The following is a 13609-nucleotide window of genomic DNA, read 5'->3' as shown; positions in this document are numbered from 1 at the left end:
TTATGCATTTGTTAAGAGAACTGACTGTGGGATTAGCCTGGTTGGCTCCAAGTCCTGCTCTGCCCCTCATGAGCTGGGAAAGTCACTTAACTCACTGTGCCTTTGCTTCTTCATCTATAAAATGGAAAGAATATCAATACGTACCTTACGGAGTTGTTATGAAGATTCAGTGAATTAATATATATATGTAAGCACCTTGAACAATGTCTAAATACATAGAAAGCACTGTCAAATGTTTGCCATTATAATCACAATAATATATCTTTCTTTTTTTCTTCCTCCCTCCCTCCCTCTTCTCCCTCCCTCCCTCCTTTCTTTCTTCCTTCCTTCCTTCCTTCCTTTTTCTTTTCTTCTTTCTTTCTTTCTCTCTCTCTCTTCTTTTTTCTTTCTTTCTTTCTTTCTTTCTTTCTTTCTTTCTTTCTTTCTTTCATAAGCTTCACACCCAACATGGAGCCCAGTGTAGGGCTTGAACTCACGACTCTGAGATCGAGACCTAAGCTGAGATCATGAGTCAGACGCTCAACCAACTGAGTCACTCAGGCACCCCATTACAATAATATATCATATTCATTATGAAGAGTATCTCCCCAGAAAAACTGAAAAAGATGAGATAAAAAATAGATAATATATAAGTGCAGTATTTTCTGTCTGCCTTCCTGAATTGGTTTGCACAGCCATTGGCCTTCTTATCCTCTCCTTCAGACATCACTAGGTTTGCCTCACTCACGTTGGTCACTATGGGACATGAAGACTCACAGTCTAGGCCTGTTAGGATGCCATTATACACTTAAGGCATGCCATCTTGGAAACATGCTCTCAGTGAAGGCAAATGTGAATCCCCAGTCACAGAGCCAGGGTGTGCCTGACTCCTCACTTTGGCTAAACACAAGCTCATACCTCAGAGGGGCCTTCCTGAGCCCACCTCTTCAAGTAGTCCCCTCACTGTGATATTTTGTCCACAGCTCCTATTCCTTTCTGAAGTTATCTAATTTCTTCATTTGTCTGCTCCTTTATTGTCTACCCCCTTCATTAGGATATAGGATGTTATCTATTTCATTCACCTTATTTCCAGTGGTTAACTCATGCCTGGTACAGGGTAGGTGCTCAAAAGATATTTATGGAATAAATGAGTGATGGAATGAACCCTCTGATGCTCCAGGGACCATACAAAACCATAAATAGGAAAATGAACCTGAGATCTTCTCTAAGCAACGCCTCTCCTGTCTTCTTTCTCTTGTCCCAGTTGAAGCTCAGAGACGTTAGGAGGAGGTCCAAGAACTCATGCAGAGCCAGACAGAAGGCTCCCGAATATTTGACACACAGTGACCACATCATGGTGCTTTGCTCCATTGGGAGGAAATGGAGGAAAGCAGAAATCTTCTTTGTGGTTCAATAGATTAGAAGTTTGAAAAACCAGCTCCATCATCTTCCCACTGTGCATCAGAACAAATCATGTCTGTTCTACATGGTTTTGAAATAGTTTTAACCCTGAAGCAGAGAGAAGAAGGAAGGAATGAAGCATTCTCCTCAGCCACATCAATTCCATTTGCCCTAAGATTTCGAAGGGAGACTAGATTCCAGGTCCATTTCAAGGGGCAAGATGATTTTCCCACCGCACCATTCTGTTCACATTTCTTGAGGTTTTCCCTTATCTCCTTCTGGATTACATTCCACCTCATCTTGCTCTACTTGTGTTCTAGGTAAACTTCATCTTCTACATGTCCTTCCACATTCCCAACAAAAAAGGTCTCAGCTGTTTATTGAACTGGGACCTATTATATGCAGTGACTTTTGCCCCCTCTTTCTGTGAAGTCCTCAAATTTCTGAATAGCTGTATTAGCCCTATGTAATACTTATGGAGACAGAGACCCAGAAAAATTAAGGATTAATTTATCCCAGTAAACCACAATACTGGGGTTTGAAGCCAAATTCTTCGATTCCAAGGCACATTCCACTAAATCGGAGTTATTTCCTCTTACTACCAGGTATTTCAGTTAATATTGGACTTGACTGAAAATAACAGAATATCCAATTAGTAGCAGCTTAAACAAATGGGAAGCTTTTTTTTTTTCCCAGAGAACAGAAAATCAGGAGGCCAGGAATCAGGGCTTGTGCAGTGGTCCAATGATGCCAGTGGAGACTCAGTTCTTTTTTTGTTACATCCTGCTCTCCTTAACATGTTGGCTTCACCTTCAAGCAGGTTGCCCTTGGTTGTAAGATCATTACTTCACCTACAGCCTCGTGGGCACATCCCCAATTAAAGAAAAAGGGGTAAGGGACAAAAGGCCAAAAGAATAATGTTGCCTGGATCTGTCATTTTTACAGATCTTTTCTTTTTTCACTCCAAAGATTTTTGTTTATATCTCTTTGCCTGAAAGGTGTCACAGGGCTGACTTTTGCTGTATGAAGAGAAGATCAGCTGGAGGTTGGGTCAACCAACACATCTCCAACTCAAACTCCTGACTGAAATTCTGTCTTTAGATACCTCCTTTCACATGGCTGCCTAATTGATTTCTGAGGTTCCTCAGAAACATCCAGCGGTTTTTTGAGTGTATAGGCCTTGTTTTGCCATCTCTTGCACCCTGCATGGTGCTGCACACAGAACTGATCTCAGTACAGATTGATTGGAAGGATGTGGGAGAAGAAGAGCCTCAGAAACAGGTGATGTAGAGAAGACGCAGCCAACGTCACAGGACACATCCCTGGGGTCCTGGAATCCAGCTGAAGCCTGCTGCATGTTTGGGTCATGGAAGCATGCAGGGCCCAGAAGAAGGGAGAGTGGGTGTGAGCCATCGTAGTCTGCCCAGCTAAGTGGAGGAAAAGAGAAGGCTTGAGTTGAACCTGTATCTGTTTTTGTCATCTAGCTCATTTTTATCTATAGAGAGGAAATGCTTGCACAAATAGTAACGACATTCTTTAGAAGCCTGATTTCCTTTTAACTCTGTTAATGCCAAAGCCAAGTTCCCTGAAGGTTATATATGAGGGGGCCATCATTCTTTGAGGCGAGTGGGGAAGTCTGCGAGCTGTTAGAAATTCCCCTCCTCTGAAAATACCTCTTCTGCAGCTCTAGCAGCTGCACAGACCACCATTCGAGGTTCATTCTTTTGGGTCAAGACTTCACCTAGTATCATTTTCTTTAGTGCTGCCTCCCACCACTCAAACTTTGTTTTAAGACCATGGACATGCAAAGAAGAAAAAAAGTCCCTTATCACACTATCCAGGTAATCCATGTTCATATTTTAATAAATGAAAGTAATTAGTCTATATATTTGAAAACTTTCAATAGTAGAGCAAAGTAGAAAACAAACGGTAAAAGCCTGATCCCTCAAGCCTGTGTCTCTGTCCAAAGATAGCTAAGGATAAACTATTTCTGATTGCTTTCAGAAAATTTGTTTATGCCCATACCAGTGTGCATGCATATCTATCTACCTATCATTATCTATTTGTATATACCTCTTCCCATGACACAAAAGGATGCTTCTGGACACATGGTCCTATAACAGGTTTTTTCCCTGTCTCTGTGCACACAGAACTAGTTCATTCTTTTCCACAGCTGCATAAGAATCCAAAACAAGGGAGTCCATAACCATTCAGTGATTCCTTCTCCCTGCAAGAGGTGTTTAAATAATTAGGAATATATTTCTTGGGTGCTTGGGTGGCTCAGTTGGTTAAGTGTCTGGCTTTTGATCTCCACTCAGGTCATGATCTCACCATTTGTGAGTTCGAGCCTCGTGTCAGGCTCTGTGCTGACAGCACAGAGCTTGCTTGGGATTCTCTCTCTCTCTCTCTCTCTCTGCCTTTCCCCTGCTTGCTCTCTCTCTCTCTGTCTCTCTCTCAAAATAAATAAACTTTTTAAAAAGGAATATATTTCTTACACATAATTCTTGACCAACATCTGTAGGTATATTTCTACAGGTAAATTCCTAGCAGAGTAGTTGCTTAGTTAAATGATACATATATGTTTTAGTCCATTCAGGCTATTATCACACAATGCCATAGATTGGGGTGCTTATAAATAACAGAAATTTATTTCTTACAATTCTGGAAGCTGAGAAGTCCAAAGTTAAGGTGCCAACAGATTCAGCGTCTGGATGAGAACCCCTTCCAGGCTCCTAGAGAGCTGGCATTTCACTGTGTCCTCACATGGTGGGAGGGGTGAGGGAACTCTCTGGGGTCTCTTCTATAGGGGCACTAATCTCATTCATGAGCACTCCACCCTCATTACCTAAGCATCCCCAAATCACCCTGCTTCTAAATACCACCACATTAGGGATTAAGACTGAACATGTGAATGTGAGGAGGACACAAACATTCAGTCTATAGTAGTACCTTTTTTTTTTTAATGTTTATTCATGAGAGGGAGAGAGTGTGTGTGTGCCCGTGTGTGTGCATGCATAACATCAGGGAAAGGGCACAGAGAGAGAGTCCCAGGCACTGTCAGCACAGAGCTGGATGTGGGGCTCAAACCCATGAATGATGAGATCTTGAGCCAAAATCAAGAGTTGGACACTTAACCAACAGAGCCACCCATGTGCCCATTTAAAATCAGATTGATTTTGTCAAGTTTCCTTCCAGAAATGTACCAGTGCACCACCCCTTGCTGCAGTTCAATGTCTGTCAGTTCTTAACTCTCCATAGCCTTCTCAGAAAAGGGTCTCCTCAGGGCACCTAGGTGGCTCAGTTGGTTAAGTGTCCAACTTCAGCTCAGGTCATGATCTTGGGATTCATGAGTTCGAGCCGTCATGTCAGGCTCTGTGCTGACAGCTCAGAGCCTGGAGCTTGCCTCAGATTCTGTGTCTCCCTCTCTCTCTGCCCCTCCCCCACCCATGCTCTGTCTCTCTCTGTCTCTCTCTCTTAAAAAATAAATAAACATTAAAAAAATAATAATGGGGTCTCCTCACTTTAGCTTCTCACAATCTTGAGTTTAAGAAAATCTCTTGTTGCTGTTTAATTTGCATGTCTTTCCTTATGAGTAATGTTGAGCATATTTTCATATTTACTGTCTACGTTTTATTTCACTTTTTGGTAGTTGACTGCTGATGGGTACTGCTTGTCATTTCTCTATTTTATTTGCATGAGCTTTCTAAAAATGAAAGAAATTAGCCCTTTTCCTATCACATGAGCTAAATATTTTCCCAACTTGTCATTTTTCTTTTCTCTCGGTTTATGGTATATTTTTACTCCAAAAAAATCCATTTTACATTTGAATCTTTGATCTATCTGGAATTAATATTAGTGTTATAAATGAGGAAGAGATATAGCTTTATTTTTCTTTCCAATCAGCCCATTTCTCCAACACCATTTACAGACTAATCACCTTCTCCTTAATATTTTGAAATGTTACCATTTCATACATCAAGATTCCATATGAATTTGGTTTCATTTGTGGACCCTTCATTCTTATTCATTGATCTATTTTTACCTAATAACTTAAAGCTACCTATTATAGCTTTAAAATAATTTTGGCATCAGACAGAGGCAGTTTTTGTCTGATTTTTGAGAAGTTTTCTGATTGAACATTTGTTTCACACACAAAAAATTTAATATCATTTTGTTAACTTAAAAATTGATATTTTCTGGGGCACCTGGGTGGCTGAGTGGGTGAAGCATCCAACTCTTGATTTCGGCTCAGGTCATGATCTCACGGTTGTGAGATCAAGCCCCGCTTTGGGCTTTGTGCTGGGCCTGGAACCTGCTTAAGATTCTCTCTCTCTCAGCCAAAGCATAAGAGACTGTTAAAAACTGAGAACAAACTGAGGGTTGATGGGGGGTGGGAGGGAGGGGAGGGTGGGTGATGTGTATTTAGGAGGGCACCTTTTGGGATGAGCACTGGGTGTTGTATGGAAACCAATTTGACAATAAATTTCATATATTGAAAAAAAAAAGATTCTCTCTCTCTCTCCCTCTCCTTCTGCCCCTCCCCCACTTGTGCACACTCTTTCTCTAAAAAAAAAATAAATGCCATTTAAATTGGAATTTCATTCAATTTATGAATTAATTTAGGAAGAATTGGTATCTTCCCATCAAAGACAATAGTTTGTCTTTCAATGTCTTAAGCCATCTTTGGGTCTGTCAATAGATTGATAAGGTGTTTTTAAATAAAACCTTTGAAAATTACATGTTACATTCATGTCTAAGATTCTTTATGGCTGCTATTTTACATGAGATCTTTTCTTTTACCGCAATTTCTAACAAGTATAGTTTAGGAAATGCTACTGGTTTTATGTATCTACTTTGCAACTCATATCTGAATTCTCTTGCTGTTTCGTGTTGTTTTCCAGCAGTTTTCTCAGGTTTTCTGGGCCTGGCATTGTCTTTTAGAATGTAAGTTATCCCCAAAGGGGATATTGTCATTTGTTTGACTAATACCTGATGTTCTATCATATGAGAGGTTGTGCTATAGTTGCTGCACACTGAGTCAGTACTTCTTATACTTCCTTATTCAAGCAGGGACCCCAAAAGTCTTGCTTCCTCACCCCAACCACAGACCATTCTGCTCTTTCTCAGTTCCTAGAACATTCCATGCTGTCTTGTTTGTGAAATTTCATGTATCTTATTTCCCTATTCATCTCTTCCCAGATCTCTGTTTAAAAGTCACTTCCTCCAAGAAACCTTCCCTTAATCCTAATTGAAATTACCATTCCCCTTAGCCTATGCTCTCACAGCTCTTTGTTGTCTCTTGTAATACTCAGCACACTTAGAAATACTGCTTTCACCTCTGTTTTCCTTGCTAAATTTCAAGCTCCAGAAGAAACAGAGAAAGCCTGCCTTAGGCAGTGCTCTAATTGGGAGTTCTTCACTATGCCTGACACATGGGGGCCATGTAGTGAGTATTTGTTGGATTGCAGCTGAAAGCAGCCTGCTGCAAATTTGGTATTTTGGGTTTTTTTTTTAATGTTTATTTATTTTTGAGAGAGAGAGAGAGAGAGAGAGTGGGCAGGGGAGGGGCAGAGAGAGGGGGAGACAGAATCTGAAGCAGGCTCCAGGCTCTGAGCTGTCAGCACAGAGCCCGATGCGGGGCTCGAACTCACAGACTGTGAGATCATGATCTGAACTGAAGTTGGAAGCTTAACCAACTGAGCCACCCAGGTGCCCCCAAATTTGGTATTTTTGATGTCTTTGGTTTTCATCTTAGCACTCAGAAGAATTCTGCCTTTGATAACATAATATATCTATGTGATTTTCAGCATGAAAATAATGTTGCTTTTTAATGATGGAGTAAATTAGGACAACAAGAGAAGTCCATAATCTTTCCATGCCTTTGTGAACTGCAAGAGATTTAAACTCTCCATCTTTAACTTAAAAGATTAATAATGATTTAGCTTCCCAATAATGTTATTTTATGGATGAACATTTTTTCTCCCAAAATATTTTCTGTGGGGATCAGCGTATCTCAGTTTGAGATGGATGGAGGAACCCTATCCGTTACACCTTTCTGTGGGTTCCTCTACGTAACCCACAAGAGGCAGGACACAGAAGACCAGGTTCCGATGAAAGGTTACTGACGTGTCGGTGGACAACAGGCCAGCAGAGGAAATGGCCCAGTACAAACATGCTGCCGACTGTGTGTGTGGCCACAGGGCCTGGATATATAATCAATCAATAAATGAACTTCCCAAAGATGTGCTTCCCAAAGTTTGGGTGATAGATCTAAAGAAGTTGGGAAAGAGCAGTCTCCAAGAGACCATACAGAGAGAGCCCAAGGTGCCCGGACGCAGGCCTCACATTTACTCCCATCAAGAGCCCGGCGGCAAAAGTGGAAATCCTGAGGTGAGTTCCTACTGGGTCAGTTCAGGGCAGAGGCTGGGCGCTCAGACACGACAGCCATTCGTCGTGTTCATAGTCACAGTGCTCGCTGTAGGTGGATGACTATGGGCAAATTACTTACCCTTTCTGAGCTCCAGTTTCCTCATCTACAAGGAGTTTTAATGGAAAAATGAAACAAGGTGTATGAAGAACTCAGTGGCTTGTTTGCATTGCAACAAAGGATCAACAGACACTACTCTCACAAGGTCACTAACTCAGAGCATGCAAACAGTCCATTTTTCATCCACCAACATTGACATCCCCAGATCTAAGCTGCTTACTTAAGAAGATGCTAAACCTGGTAAAGACCATTGCTCCTTGGTTCCCTTATATTCCCCAAATTAATGGAAGCTTGACTTACTTCCTGGATATGACTTGGTTTAAACACATGGATGGAGTGGCCATCTTTCAGGAATCAGACATGTCAAAAATGAGGGAGCATGGTCGGGACCTCAAGGATTAAAGAAGTCAGTAGGATGTTTTCCTACTATACAGTGAAACATCTTCCCATTCGGGCCTCTGTGAAATAGAAAGGATGATGGACTAAGACATGCTCTTAGAAGCCAGAAGGTCTGGGCTTGAATTGTAGCTTTGCCATAAATGCTCTAGATGAACTTAGGCAAGTTGTTTAACTTCTCTCAGCTTTAGTTTCCACATATGTAAAGAAGAAATAACATAACCCCAGAGGGTTGTTATGAGAAGATTATATATGTGGGAGCACTTAGCACAGTACCTGGGTTACACAAACACACACACACACACACACACATACATGGAGGAGGAGAGGGGGAGGAGGAATTGTAAATGAATCCTCCTGGCTCATGGAAACTAGTCCCATTACTTTGCAGCCTCAGTTTCCCAGGACAAAGTGTGGACACCCCCACCCACGGGATCCTGACCCTCTTGCTCTGGGAAGGCCTGTTTGCTGTTCCATACAGAGCAGTGTCCCACCCGCACACAGATCAGAAGCCAAAGTTGGAAATCAGTCCCAACATGTTCTTGAAATCTGCAACAAATTTGGTGCTTTCATTCAACCCGCAGGCACCACTGTAATAAGTGCTTGCTGGCCCCACCCGGGTCTGAGGTGGAGGGCTGGCTGTAGGGACCCCAGGAGGAGGAGAACGGAAGGGAAGGGCTTAGGGACAGAAATATGTGCTCTATGGAAGATCTGAGCCCTGCTAAGGAGATTCCAGACCCTCATCCTTCTCTGTATTAGGCAACCAGGAAAAAATCCCACCTTGCCCTGAAGGTAGATGGGGTGGGTAGGAAGAGAGGAAGAAGGAGTGTTGACAACACAAGGGAGTTTCAGGAAGTATCTGTGCGAATACTGAACACCGACCAGCCTGAGCTGGGAAGGAGCCACCCAGTGATGGAGAGCTGAGATGCTGGAATGAGCTGGGCCTGGTTCAAACCTTGTGTCTACTACTCACTTCCCCAGGAGCCTTGGGTCACGCATTTAGCCTTTGTATGCCTGTGTCTGTCTCTCCAGGGTGTTATGGGGGTACGTGGGCTAAAAGCATTTGAGGCTCTGGGCGAGGGGCTGACGTGTGGAACCCGTATAGAAGAGACTTGATACATCCCGTGAGAATGGACCTTGGAGTCAGATGCACAGCGATCCCACCCGTCAGCATCAGCAGTGATGTTAGCGGCTCGGAGGTTCCCTGCTTGTGAAGTGTTTTCATATAGCGACAACACTGACTGGAGACCAGGCTGGACTTAATTCATCCCCAGTTTACAGATGAGTTAACTGAGGCTTGGAGGCTGCAAACCCACATGTCTTTACTCCACGTGCAGTGTTATGTGTCAATTAATTCATTTTATAAAGTAGAAGTCATTTCAAATACACAAAATGTGTCATAGTACATCCCTACTTTGTTTCCACTTAAATTCAGTGAATGTTAACCTTTTGCCATCTTGCCCCAGATGTCAAAAGAACTAAATTTCACAGGCAGTAAAAGGCCTCCTCTTCCCCCATCAGATTCTCCTCCTGTAAACAATCTGATGTTGATGTGCTGCTGTTTATGTCTTTATACATTCATTAAATATATTCATTACAGTATTACCCTAGTTATGTTTTTAATTCTTACACTATGAGAACTTTTTTGTAATTTTTTTTCACTCAACATTAAGTTTTTCATCAATTCTTTACATTGATGCATAGACAGTTGGCCTCGTAGGGGTGCCTGGTTAGGCCTCCGACTTCGGCTCAGGTTATGATCTCATGGCTTGTGAGGTCAAGCCCCATGTTGGGCTCTGCACTGACATCTCACAGCCTCTGAGCCTGTCTCCCTCTCTGCCCCTCCCCCCACTTGTGTGTGTGCATGCGCGCGCTCTCTCTCAAAAATAAACATTTAAAAAGTTAAAAAAATTAATTGCAACTACCGTGTATTATTCCATATACTTATTTACCCTTTCTTCATTAATGGAATTTTATTCTGTTTTGTGTCTCTGTGTCCCTCTGTGTGTGAGGGAAATCAACGTTGCAACACGCCCCTTTTAATACAAGTTGTGAAGGTTCTCTGCATACATCTAGAAGTGTTCTTGCTGAGTTTGTAGTAAGCACATCTACAGCTTTACTAGATTCTGCCAAATTGCTTTCCAAGTCATTTTGTTAAATTTACCGTTAGGTAACTTTTGGTTTTATTGCTACTCTGAAAGGAATTTTTTTTTGAGTATCATTTCCATTGTTGCTGGTAGATAAAAATGTTATGGACTGGGGTATTTTCATCTTACTTCCAGCAAATGTACTGAGCTCTCTCATTCTTTATAAAAATTTATCTGTAAATTCTCTTGGATTTTTCTGGATAAATAATCATATTGTTATGAAAATTCTCAATTTTATTTCTTTCTCTCTAAACTTTACGCTTTTTTATTTCCTTTCCCTGTCATACCACAGTGCATAGGACCTAGAGTACTATGTTAAATAAAAGCAATGACGTGATGGTAAATGTCTTTGTGTTCCGAATTTTTAAGAGGGTGAAAAGCAAGTAAAACAAATTCGATGATAGAAATTAGGACAGTGATTACCTCTTGGGTCAGAGCAGATCAGTTGACTGGAAAGTGTCATGAGAAAACATTCTGCCAAAATAGAGGTATACTATATTTTGTTCTTGGTCATGCTCATATGCTCATATGGCTGTGCACATGCGTCAAAGTTCATTGAACTGTACCCTTAAGATTTGTATGTTTTACTGCCATTTGCCCGTTTCCTTCCTGATTTCTAGGAGCTCTTTATATATTACACAGATTAGCCCTTTTTGATGTGAATTGCAGTATTTATCGGCAATGTAAAATTTGCATTTTGAATTTGCTTATATTTTGCACAGAGAAATTCAATTTTTACATAGGTAGTCATCTTTTATAGTTTGTGAATTTGGAATCACAGTTAGAATGGCTTTCCCCGCTCCAGGAGTATAGAACAATTCTCTCACGTTTTCTTCTTTGAAATTCATCTGTGCATTGTTGTGTACTGTTCCAGGTTTCCACCCACCTTAATCATTTTCCAGATGGCTTTCATATGTTATTATAGTAATAGGAGTTTTAATGTTTCACCAAGTTGGTATCTCTAGGATGAACCCTTCTTGGGCATGGTAGAATACTGCTTTTAATACATTTCAAATGCGTACATCCTTTTAGTATATTGTGCATGCACATATATGTAGAAGACGTATTTATGTGTGTGAATACGGATGTACATTTATAAACAGAAATTTTTATATTTTTCTGATATTTTACTTGGGATTGCTGCATCTGGTTTAGAAGTGAGATTGATCTGTATTCTTTTTTTCTTTCACTGTCGTCCTTTCTTGAGTTTGGTTAATGAGGTCAAAATAAACCCACAAAAAGAACTGAGTAGTTTTCCTCTTTTTCAATTCTCTGACGCAGTTTTTAAAACCATCTTAGCCTGGTGCTTTTTTGTGGAGAACTATGCGACACCTGATCAAATCTTCAGTTGTTATTTGAATTTTATATTTCTTGGGAAATTTTTGTTCATTTCTAGCTTTGTAGAAAATGGCTCCTTTCATCTAACTTTTCCAATGTTTAAGCTTAAAGTTAATGCTGTCCTCTAATAATTGAAAAAATGTCCTTTTTTTCCCTTTTATAATACTATTTCTTGATGTCTTCTCTCTTTTTTGCCTCATTAATTGACAAACAACTTTAGGGTGTTATGTGACATTTTTGGCTGATTGCTTGAATTTCTATGTCAGGGTGGCAGGAAGCAGGAGAAGAGTTGCACACAATAAGAAAAACCTGCCGTTTTGTTGTTTTTGTTAATGTTTTACTTATTTTTGAGAGAGAGAGACAGAGACAGAGACAGAGCGTGAGCGGGAGTGAGAAAGAAGGAGACACAGAATCCGAAGCAGGCTCCAGGTTCTGAACTGTCAGCACAGAGCTTGGTATGGGGCTCGAACCCACGAACTGTGAGATCATGACCTGAGCTGAAGGACGCTTAATAGACTGAGCCACCCACGCGCCCCAAAACCTGCCCGTTTTGATTGGTTATCAAAAAGCTCAGTGATGGCTTTATTTCCCTCAACTATAGAATAGGAATAAATACAGTATCTACCTCATGGGATCCTTGAAGATGGAATGAATGAATACCAAGCAACCAACCAGCCAACAAACAAAACAAAACATTTAAAGCATAAAACATATGGAGTTCTCACTGTACACCGTTGGGTGTTTGTTGTTTTATGTGTAAAGGAGAAATAAAGGGACATACCCAGGTCTGAGGTACAAAGACCAGGACACTGAAAATATTTTGTCATGGATTCCTCCACACTTGGTTCCTGGGCCCCTCTCTCTCTTCTTGATAATCTCCCTCATGCTGAATACTCTCCTGGTGTCCAGAGTTAATTTCAAATTCCCAAGGGGTGAAGCAGCATGGCTTGAACACGGCCACACAAACATTGCAGAGACTTTCTGGAAGTTGTGCTCCAGCCTTACACAATCAGATTTAACATAAAAAGCAGGACTGATTACAAAATGCCGTAATTGCAGACTTCTTTCTTAATGCTCTCTCAATGATTTATTAGTTCATTCAGTTAAGTATTTAAATGCCTGTGATGTGTTAATCCCGAGCGAAAAATAGTGTCAAATCTATAGCCACCCCCAACTGATTAACGAAGTTTTGCCAAGAAAAGACTCAATGTTGACTGCTTTAGTGTTCATGTTAACGTTTATATGCAGATATTGACCTATCTGTAACAAAGTCTATCTGTACGTGAACACTAACCAATTAGACCTTCTGGAGCAGTGCTGTTCAACGTAGGAATCACTAGCTACAGGGGGCTATTTAAATTTACATGAATAAAAATGAAATACAATTAAAGAGTCAGTTCCTTCATCACACTAGGCACCTTTCAAGGGCTCAGTAGCCACACTGGTGGGTAGCTACGGTATTGGAAAGCTTTGAATTATAAAATATTTCCATCATCCCAGGAAGTTCCACTGGACAGTTCTGTTCTAGAAAGAGTTTCAACAATAATTAAAATAGTACTAGTTCTTGTATGGATGCCTCAGGGAACAGATCACCTTGTCCTTCCTCGGTTGGCTGAATGCCTAGGGTTATGGCTAGCATGATTAAAAATAGTTCGTTCTTTTAAGCAGGTTAAACAAATACTTTGGAATGTTTTTTATCCTAGGACTTAGCCTGGAGATTCCAAAATCCAGGAATTCTGAATTGGCAAAGCCTAAATTAACATGATTTACTATACTCCCTGGGCCAAGCTTGAAGACTATGCTTTCTTTCACATTATTCCTGGCCAGAGGTCACCCCTCACCCCACTCCTGCCTCCTGCCA

Source organism: Prionailurus bengalensis, chromosome D2 (assembly GCF_016509475.1).
Source record: "Prionailurus bengalensis isolate Pbe53 chromosome D2, Fcat_Pben_1.1_paternal_pri, whole genome shotgun sequence".
NCBI lineage: Eukaryota > Metazoa > Chordata > Mammalia > Carnivora > Felidae > Prionailurus > Prionailurus bengalensis.
Note: the sequence above shows the minus strand (reverse complement) of the source record.